Consider the following 10,077-nt stretch of genomic DNA (forward strand, 5'->3'; position numbering starts at 1 on the left):
TAATAATAGTAACCGGACGCAAGCAACCACGTGTCTTTTTCACAACTTGGAAGAATTAGTCGATCTCAGGGCAACATGGTTTTTTTCTTCCAACAAACAGCAAACCAACCATGCAGTTTACAGATGAAATATATGCATTGCATTATGTCCTAAGTTGCAGAGCCTAAAACCTTACAGCAAAAATAACAGTAGGGCTATGGTTGAGCAGATATGGGTGAATAAGAGTGGTAGCAGCAGAGGACCTAATGGTAGGTACAGCAGAAAGTTTTTCGTCGGATAAAAACAGCTTGAAAAAAATCTTGAAAATTTAAACATTCTTCATTTCGAAGAAAATGAAGTTTATTTACAAACAGTGTGACCAATAAAGAGATTTTGATGCAAAATCAAAAGCTTGCAATTCAGTTATTTTAAATTGCAAGCTTGATACATTTGGCTTATCCATTACGCCTTTATGTGGTCTCCCAAAGAACTGAAAACATGTTCTGTTCTATTGGATAAGCCAAATGTATGAAGCTTACAATTCAGTGAACTATGACTAGTTAATAATTAAGGAGTGCAGAGTCCCGAGGTAAACCACTTGTGACTTCTCCTTTCTTAGAGACTGAAAAGCGCTCCTGCCACTCGGAGAAAAGTAGATATAAATCAGGTGAACAGAAACATTGAGATGCTACATGTGTGCAATTCAGTAAGAGAATAAGCAAGAGCTAAGATTTAAGTGACCTTGAACTTAGCATAATAGTCGAAGCCAGCCATTTCGGAAATTTTCATGTACGATTGTCTAGGCATCGGGATTGCTGCAATAACCAAACCAAATAACATACAGCCAAAAGTTCTTATGGTAGAAGAGAGAGCTTGTTCATGCAGAAGGCTAACAGAGGCAAAGAACACTTGGGCAGGGTAACAGAAAGAAAAGGCCAAATAACAATCCAGAACAACGATCTTAAACAAAGATACATTTCAGAATGTACAACTCGTCGTGTTTGTCACAGATGAAGCTAATTGGTGGTGGTTGTTGTTGTTGTTGTAAGCGCATCAGCAACTCAGGCCATATTGCGCCATATATCTGTAAATTGTGCGTGTTCTGTGATCGACTTTCTCTTAAAAGTTTGTCCGACGAAAAACCGAGTTTCTGGGAGAAAAAACATACTACGCTCGCCTGATAATAACTCAGCCACAATGTGAAAAGACCGAGAAGAATTCCTCACGTCATCGACCGAATTCGAACTCGGGCATTTTCCACCCAGTGTGAAGAAGACGGCGATTCTACAAACTGTGTTACCCACTAGGGCTACATATGAAGCAACCCCTATACGACGACTAAAGCGGGTTCCACTGCTTCCAGCAAAGAAACGAGAAAATGCATTTGCAGAGGAACCAGGGACCCCAGCACTGGACAGTGGAGAATTGGAAAAACATTGCCTGATCTGACGAATTCCGATTTCTACTATTTCATGCTGATGGCAGGGCCACTAACAGTATGTGTCCTTGGACCTATCCTGCCAGGTGTCAAATACTTGTTGATTTCGGCAGATTATTGACGTGGGGGGGATTTGAGGCATCTAATACCGGAGAAACGTTTGGACGTTAGATTATCTGGAAATTGTTTGTGACCAGAGCATCCCTTCACGGCTGCAGTGCATTCATCTGCAAACGGGTTTTTTATACGACAATGCGCTACGTCACAAGGCCGAAACTGCATAGCATTTGGTCCAGGAAAATGAAAGGGAATTTCACCGATTGCAGTGACATCTCCAGTCACCCATCTCAATCCCTTTGAGGCACCTGAAGTGACCTCTTTGGAGTTGGGATCTACAACCATTTTATTTGCAACAACTGTCGAAAGCAATTGAGTAGATGTGATCAACATCTCTGTGGGAAGCTTTCAGCACCTCACTCAGTTCATGCCACGACGAATCCAAGTGTTCTAAGTACTCAATGTACCTACTCACTATTAGGTAGGTGTATATATAAACTGGTCACTCAATGTATCGAGAAGACGTCAGCAGATTAAATAGATTCTGGCATTTAATAATAAATTAGGAACTTGATCATTTCTATTCGCCAAAATATGGAAGGTAGTTAACAGCAATGCTAAACTGACTATAAGACATTCCAGTGTAGTCATATTTCAAGGTGTATAGCATATTTGGAAACTGTCAGTACTGAGATAATGGTCTTTAATCTGATTATATTGGGTTATCCAATTGAAGTGGAACTTAGTTGACATTACAATGTACACAAAACATATACGCTGTTACCACAGTAACATCAGCTCTCACCATGGACTAGCGGGTTGTGTAATTAATGGCCCAGTATACCGAAGTTCGATGGGGTGATGTAAAATAACGTTGATCGAGAGGAAAATTGAGTGACTGTGAATGCTGCAGTTAATGTTGTTATACTGAATCCTCGATCCTGAAGAAAGTCCGCTGAATTTGTTTTTATTTGGACCGAAGTAAGAACTAGTAGCTCAGAATAATTTTAAAAGTTCTGTAATGTCTTTTGCCACTGGAGTGTGCATAGCTCATGCTAGAATATGTTACATAGTCACTGTTTCTGTGGAATTGTAAATTATATATGACGTTTGTAAATGTTAGGTCTGTTGACTAACTGAAATGGGTGGAACCTTAGTTTAGGACTAACAAAATAACAATACAATGCAAATAGAATTGGTCCAACTGGAGACTGATATTTTAATATCTGCAAAAATTACGGAATGTAACACCCAGTTTCTCTATTTCATTTTATGAACGAAGACTTAGTCAGGACACGTCTATTTGTATACCATTATTTAGCACTTGATTGCATTGTGTACAGAGTTTAAATTGACTAATAGCGATAGGAGAAATAACAACGAAACCCTAGTCAGAGACCTACAAACTGGGCCACGGAGAGAAAAGAGTCAATGAAGATTCCTTCTGCCTCAATAGCATTCAAATCCAGGAACTTTCAACACGCTGTAAACATGAGGATATTTGTGTTTTGAATTCATTTTGTGTTTACTGTGTCAATGCTACTGAAAACGCCCAATGAATATTGCAATTTCCTGGCAACAGAGGAAAAACAGGAAATAAATACGGACAAGTATTTATTTCCTGTTTTTGTTGAGGCCAAAGCATTATTTTGCACTTGCGCATTGCTGCAATCGTGCATGTGATGCGTTCTCAATACTGTGTCCGCAGAAACACATGAAACTGGTCTACTGAGCGGTAATCAAATTGGTCTGTGGACATGTGTTTTGGTAAAGGGCGGCTCCTAGAACGTCAGTTCAACTACCTCATTATCTCTGTGAAGAACAGAATCACTACAAATGGGCCAGATAAGTGAGTGACATAGATTTGTGTGAGTAGTGTGCGCGTTTTGTTGTTCTGTCTGGCCGCTTGGCTACCCAGAAGCATCGATCACCTGGAAAGATGATTTTGGGTACTCGCCCACACCACGGGAAGGTGGGCCAGTCCCATAGTGCTCGTACTGTCTCAATTTAAGACTCTGACCCACTTGATGTTTCCAAAAGGTAGGCCAGATTCCTCTGGGAGCCCACTCCAGAGGAGAAAAATAAAATTTAAAATTTTTAAAAGTAATAAAGAAAAAAACTAATAATAATAGATTTAAATTTAAAAAAATCTTCTACCGACACCCACTTCAGTACTAATTGTTTCAGAATCTTAGCAAACCACCTGTCCTGTCGTTTTCTTTTGAATACTTCCTCAGCAAATTCTTGTAATTTCTGAAAAGTTGCTCGGGTGGAGAGAAGATTCTCTTCCCTCCAAGGATGGAAAATAGGAACACAACCCTCCATTTGCAATCGTAATTCAACATAATGCGGACAGTCATAAAGTACATGCTTCCAGTTTTCTACAGCTCCATACGCACATAAATCTACATCATGTAGTCCCAGCTGGAATAGTTTTTCATTGAGGACCCATGTTGATATCATCTATTTGGATTTCAGGAAAGCTTTTGACATTCTTGTGCATGGCAGACTATTGTACAAATTGGAGCAGAATGGTATTAAGGGTAAGTTGCTACAATGGATGAAAGGATGATTAAGTGCGAGAAGACAGAGGGTGGTAATCAATGGGTGCTGCTCTTCTTGGACTAATGTTATTAGTGGAGTCCCACAGGGTTCGGTGTTGGGCCCACTGTTGTTTTGTATATATATATTTTTTTTTTTGGCTGATGCTGCATAAGCTCATACACTTTCTTTCTTGCATCACATGCCACTGCTACTACTACTATGTCCTGTTATTATATATGAAGTTTCCATTTCCACAGAAAACCATGTTCTTGTCGACTTATTTAGTAGATATATAACTTGTGGTATAAAACTTCGTGTTACGAGTCCGTTGAGGAACTGGCCCATCTGGTTTGCCATAGATTAATCAGTCCATTCCAACATTTTTTTCTTCTCTATCTTTGGTTTGACCTGTAAATCAAGCTATATATTTAAATATATATAGATTAAATATATAAATATATGGATACATTGCCATGTCCTTTTAATTCTGTGACATAATCCTCGATAAGTAACTTATAAATCCAATGGATAGTTCCAGCTAATACTTGCAATGCTGCAGTTGGTACTGTTCTACAAGCACGATTGACAACAACTAATATTAGAAATCTTTATTGTAATAATAATAATACAAATGGATATATTGCAATGTCGCCCTTCACGGCCACAAGGCCAGGGGTTAACAGTAATATTACAATATTTAAGAAAAGGAAATCAATAAATTAAACATAAAAAATGCATATTTGGACGAATAAAAGTAAATACAGTTCAATACTAAAAGTATAATACAATTACAAACATCATAAACATCATTACAAAGAATATATAGGTGGAAAACTGCAAGGTTGGTTGGTAAGCCATCTTCATGTCATATTGCTGGATTGCGGCATTAAGGCGAGTTTCAAGGAGAAGGATCAGGGAAGTACAATTTAAGGTTGCGGCGTCTGTACTCCCTATCACAAGAAAATTTATTAAGGCCAGCATCCAAACGGTGGACACATGAAAGTAGCTGATATGGCAGGAACCTATCGGATAGGTGGAGACGGCTCAGATGTGGGCACAGAGTTGGAGTCGCTCTGAGGGATGGCTGAGGGATTCTCCAAGAGCACAAGTCCCAGAATGATGGTGCCGAAATCTTGCCAGTAATCATTTTTACAGTTGTGGTAAGGCATTTTATCCTAATCAGTGTGGCAAGCCTGTGAATTTTTATCAAACTGCCCATTTTAGTTGTCCTTAACTGTGGAGGAAGTTTATGTTTGTTTATGGCCCATTTTAAGAGCCAAAACTCAGAAGAAAAGAGTGGTAGAATTGTGCTAGGGGCAACAGATGCCCATACCTCTGCAGCATATAGAAGCAGAGAGTATACTGTGCTTTTTATATACCTTCTGGAAGTGGTTACTTCATTAATGCAAATGCTGTTTGGCCATCCATCGGAGTCGAGCTGCCTGGGTGAGCAGCTTTTCCATGTGGTTACCAAAGCAGAGCTTAGAATCAAAAATAACCCCCAGATCAGTATGTTTATTGACGATGGGAATAGGGGAATTGCATAGTGTTGGCTGAATATAGGACGGCGTTTTCTTTAATGAGAATATCATAATTTCAGACTTTTCTGGATTTATTTTTAGTCCAAATTGGTTGAGGTAATTTGCAAATTCCAGGAGTATATTGTTAATTGATGCTGTTATCATGAGAAGATCATCATGTGGAGAAATCAGTGTGAGGAGTTTCATATCATCAGCATAACATAGAGTATCATGCCTGGACTCAACAAGCGGCATGATAAGCGCTGTAAAGAAGAGCTCAGATAAGACACCACCCTGTGGCACGCCTGAAGAGACATCGCTCGGATGTTTGGCCGTGGACAGTAAGCCAGATTATTCTATTTTGAAGGAGTAAAGTGAGGAAGAACTGTAGAGTGTCTCTCTTGATTTGATAATGGTCTGAAAGTAGCTGCAGCATTGCAGGAACGTTTATTGAGTCGAAAGCTGCTTCGAGGTCTACATAGGTGACTGCAAGCTCTGCGTGAGATTCAAACGCAGAGAGGATAGAGCTGGTGGCGGCTAAGAGATTAGTCACAGGGGATCGATGAGGAAGAGAGTAGTGGATTTGATGAGGCTGATGTGTGAAGAAGTTGTTTAGTTAGAATGGGAAGAAGTACCTTCTTTGTAACTTGTTTGCAAATCTTACTGTTCAAGCTCTATAAAACCAGGCTGTTGCTGCATATATGACAATGTTACATGCTTTGTAATATAAAAGTAGCGTTTTTCCAGAAAGACCCCAGTCTGCTCTTGAAAGTCTAATTATCATTCTTGAGAACTTTTTAATTTTCTGCGCAAAATATATCAAATGAGGAAGAAAGCTTAGCTTATTGTTTAGCAGAATTCCTAGATATTTCTTTTCTTTTATTAATGGTAGCAGTGTTTGATTCATTTTAATTTGTGGTGGTCTTCTGTGATCTAGTTGAGTTTTAAAAATAATCATTTTTGTTTTACTAGGATCTATTATTAATTTGTTATTAATAGACCACTGATGGATATCGTTAAGGTTGTAGTTAGTAGTTTGCTCTATGTCTGCCCTTGATCTACCGCGAACGATGAGAGTGAGGTCATCTTGGAAAGCTATAGTTCCACAGCAGTCAAAATCTCTTTCAAGCCATTCATTTAGTATCATGTTCCCTAGTAACGGGGCCAACACGGATCCGTGAGGACACCTGCGCATAACCTGTATGATAAGGGCAATCCAGTTTCCTTAGGCGGTCAAGTACTCCCTCCCACCAGAAGGAGTCAAAGGCCCCCTCAAAATCTACATATATTGTCAATTCATACTTGGCACTAGAACTCTGTATATGAGAGACAAAATCAGCAAGAGCATCCTCACATGATCTACCTGCAGGGAACCCATCAGAAATCTTGTTTTGAGCACAATTCAAACATACAACACTGAACTCAGGCATGTACGTTGGCAATCAAATTGGCCTATTAAAAAAAAAACTTCTTGTAAGGATCCGAAGATGGGCAACCCACTTGGTGAGATCTGTAAAAGGACGTCCATATTAGAAAAAAACGTCGATTATGTGGGCTACAGAATCTAGCAAGCAGGAACTTCAGAAAGGACCTGACTGAGGTCTGTAAGACTCTGAGAGTAAAGACGAACGAAGGAAAAATTTTAACTGTTATGATTTATCAAAACTCAAATTATGGAAAAAGAGATTTAGACAGGATGCAGGAAGTTTTTTTAGCCATCCAGATGTCATTAATTGTACTAGAATAAGTTACTTCCGTGTGTTCTTGAAGCTGAAAGCTTGGGGAGGTACAAATGTCAGCTGCATAGTTACCTACTTGACGAGGGATGCACACAAGTTGTTTTATTTATTTATTTACTTTGTAGATTTGCTTTCCTCGCACTATTTGGTCAATGCTAATACTAAAATATTCGGTTTATTAAGAGCGTTAGACGATTACTGTTAAAATGTTAATAACTTTAATAAGTTGGTCTTCTTCAACACGTTGAAATTTCAGAAGATACTACATCGATTTGTACACCCATTTACTTGTTCTGCAAGTAAATGGGTTCTGCTTGGCTTCTTCCAGCAGTTCTAGAAGTTATAACGAGGTCTGTGATATCAAGGGGCATAGATGCATTCTGTGATGAGCCAGGACAGTGCAAATAGGTTAGTTGCCATAATTTGTTGTTTCCATGGGGTGACTTCAAGATTGATGTAGAAATGGGCACTAGAAATGGTGTACTAGTTGCCAGTCCACCGGTTGAGTCGTTTCAGCATCCAATATTCAAGACTAAGGAACTTGTTTAAATGTGTTATAGGGGCAGAGGACCATATAGTTATTACATATAGGGGATATGGAACAGAGATACTCAAGGCGTATTTCTTGATCAATTCAGCATCATATATTCCTTATTTCCTGGCGAATTGCCACATTGCACAGAACATATTTGTTTTTAGTGTTCAGGAGATGAGCCTGGCGTGTCAGCCTCTCATCCCATACTGACCCCTTTTTTTTTAAATTGAGATATTTTAATTCTGACAGTGATAACACTGCGTAATTTTTTCCAGATGAAAGACATTTCAGCTGCCTTCTTGGTTTATCCGCGGTCAGATCGATGCCAGATATTGTCAAAGTTGATGGATTTTTTTATTTGCCTGTAGAGTAGTACTTGGAATTTTGGTTAGATGAAGTGACGTACAGTTTCAGGTCATGAGCATATGACTGGAAGTCAGTTTGGGATGGCAGAAACCGCTCTAGAGCTGCGATGAACATGGTTGAGGATAGAACTCCACTTTGTGGTACATCTCTATTAGTAGTGCATGTTATAAGGTAGCAGTGATGTGAGATGTGTGGGCTCCAGAATTCAATTCATTATATTAAGAGTATTGTTGCAATATTGGAGTAATTTATGTGAATGAAATTAGAACTATTTGGACTGTCCACAGAGTTAGAACCGAAGTTACTTAGCTCCTAACTCTCTGTCAGTTCACAGAATTGAAACTCTGCGGACAGTCTAAATAGAAACACTTGTTAATCTGCTCAATGCATTGAAGCGCAACTTAATGTCTTTACCAAACGCTTAGAACGAACCTCCATGTTCATATGCGCAAAAGTGTATTACGCATCTTATAATTTTATTCACACTAAATGCAAAACTTTCAATATTCTTTTCTGTAGGTTAATAATAATCTCATCAAAATATTGCCTAACATGAACTGTATTATCTACCCTAGTGATACAACTCGGTTCACCTTTTCCATGGTAACAGTCTCAAGCGAAAATCTCTCTTAACCCTGATTTCTTAATGACATCCACGAAGGACAAGGACTTGTAGAATATATTTTTTTGGGACTCGTGTCATTGAAATTACGGGTGAAGCAGACTTAGGTTGATGAGTGAAATAAGTAATCAGACGGAATGCTGGGTATTATGGTGTTTACTGTTAATTCGCTTCTCCATTAATATGAACGGTTTTAACTGAAATGGTTTAGGGTGGAAGTAAAAAAGATTGGCGTTGCGTTTTACATTGTGAAGCGTATGTTTTATACTTTCCTCTTTGGCTGGCTTTTAGTAGTTTCGTACGAAATCCTGCAACCGGAAACTTGATTTCCGGTTGCAGGAAACTTTCTATCCTCGTCTGAGATCGACTAATTATCCACAAAGTGAAAAAAAAGCCCACGAAAGGTTACTCGAACCAGGGCCTTTTTCACGCAGCGTGGGGAGGACCATGGGCATAACCACTGTGCTACTCGTGAAAATGGTAATTTAGTATGAATAAATCATGTTCTTATCGTCAATTTACAGTTGAATATTTGAAGGAGCTCAAAAACGGTTTTCTTTTTATTCAAAGTATCACCACCTGATTGAATTCACTTCTGAAAGTTGCTGACAATAATCAGAGAAGACATCCAAGTGGATGATTTTGAATTCGGCGGTTACATTTTCTTTATGGCCTCAACATCCTGAAATCGCTTTCCTTTGAGGACCCCTCTTCTTTTCCACCGGGAAAGAGGAAGGAGTCCGCTGGTGTTAGATCGGGAGAGTAAGATGGATGGTTGATCTGAATGAGTCGATGGTTGGTAGAGTGGATGGTTTACCATGTTTCCCCAGAAATGTCTTGATAAGTGCGAAGTGAGTGAGGAGTATCGTTGTGCGATACGAACCAGGTGCTTTTCTCTCGAAATTGCGGCCACACCTGGCGCTACGGTCTCTGAAGAACCTGTAAGTAGAATGCAGCAGTGACTCTCTCTCTCCTTCAGGTGCAAATTCCTTTTGAATCACACCCTGCTTATCGAAAAACATGATTAGCATAATCATGATCGTGGACTTCTGTAAGCGAAACCTTTTGGGCCTTGATGATGATTTTGAAGTCCAATGCATGATCTGACGCTTCGTCTCTAGGTCCTACTGATAACCCCAACGCTCATCTCATTCAAGGAAATTAGGATTGTTTTGACAAGTCTAGATAAAATCTTAAAAGAATGACACGCTTCGTTGTTTCTGCTCATTCCTGATGCTGCACGGCATAAATTTTGCGCAGACCTCCCTTTTCTCTAA

This window comes from Mastigoproctus giganteus, chromosome 12 (genome assembly GCF_048544385.1).
Source record: "Mastigoproctus giganteus isolate SK-2022 chromosome 12, ASM4854438v1, whole genome shotgun sequence".
NCBI classification, from domain to species: domain Eukaryota; kingdom Metazoa; phylum Arthropoda; class Arachnida; order Uropygi; family Thelyphonidae; genus Mastigoproctus; species Mastigoproctus giganteus.